This window comes from Poecilia reticulata, linkage group LG19 (genome assembly GCF_000633615.1).
Source record: "Poecilia reticulata strain Guanapo linkage group LG19, Guppy_female_1.0+MT, whole genome shotgun sequence".
NCBI lineage: Eukaryota > Metazoa > Chordata > Actinopteri > Cyprinodontiformes > Poeciliidae > Poecilia > Poecilia reticulata.
The window spans coordinates 21,657,710-21,658,773 of record NC_024349.1 but is presented as its reverse complement, the minus strand read 5'-3'; the positions used below and the strand labels follow the sequence as shown (position 1 = coordinate 21,658,773).

Here is a 1,064-nt window from a genome sequence, read left to right as displayed (position 1 = left end):
AAATAAAGTGCTTCCATCTTTGTGCTACAATCCGCGGTGGTCTCGTGCCATCCCTAAAAAGATAACACCCTGGGTGTTTGCCCATATTGCTCATGTCAGAAACCATCACTGTCTRCACCATTAAAMATAGCAATTGAGGCAATGCCCTGACGGTAAATAACGCTCAACTATAAACACCGACCAAGGAGCAACAAAGAAGTAACTAAGCACAAGGTGCTCACCGTGACTGTTTTCACCCTCTCTCCTGCTACATGAAGCCAGGTAGTCTGACMCCATGGCAGACATTACAGCCACTTTGAACGAAAACGATCATAGAGCAATGTGCATGCTCTGCATGCTCTTTTGTTCTTGTGTTTTATTTAWTTAATTAAAAAAATATCAATGTACATGATTAAACAAAATAATAATAGCTATTGCAGTGTACGCAAAGCATTACAAGAACAAAGAACGGCTCTGAGTGACACTTCGGTCCTATTTTCTAAGTAAAGAGCCGTTCAGAAAAATCAGACTGTTCCTGAATGTCACATCACTATATTGCAGACTTTTGGACACAGCATTGTTCCATATATGCGACAAGTCAGTCAACACCTCTGCACAATAATTAAGTGCAGTGAGTAACAACTTTTTTTCCATCACAAATGCTTATGTGTCTCTGTACAGCTAACTTTGCCAACATCACGTCAACGGAGCTTACCTTTCTTTGAGCTTCTTTTATAAGTGACGAAAAAAGTTAGACGTAGTCCCCACCATCTGTGAAAGCGAAGTGCTGCTGAGTTAGTTGTCGCCATCGGATTTCTTATGATTTATGCAGCGCTATTATATTACTGACGATTAGATAGACATCTTCTGCCGCTCAGAGAAAATCACTGTGCATGTCTTGGAGCTCCGCGTGCGAGTGAAAGGTGGTGAGGGGGAGTAACAGAAACACGGTTATTGCTTGGATTTTAATCGATGCGTTTTGCATCCACTGAAAACAAAGATGTTAACAAATAAACTGGACAGTATGCTGTACGTTTAGTGATATTTTCACAGTTGCGGTCTCGACTGGTCTTGAAATAAAATGC

At 40.9% G+C, this 1,064-nt stretch overlaps 1 protein-coding gene across 1 annotated transcript in view; it reads left to right on the top strand.

Annotated features, from left to right (window-relative positions):
* The window catches only part of LOC103482098 (uncharacterized), a 37,433-nt gene that overhangs the window by 34,757 nt on the left and 1,612 nt on the right, over positions 1–1,064 (top strand). The gene's annotated exons all lie outside the window — the stretch shown is intronic.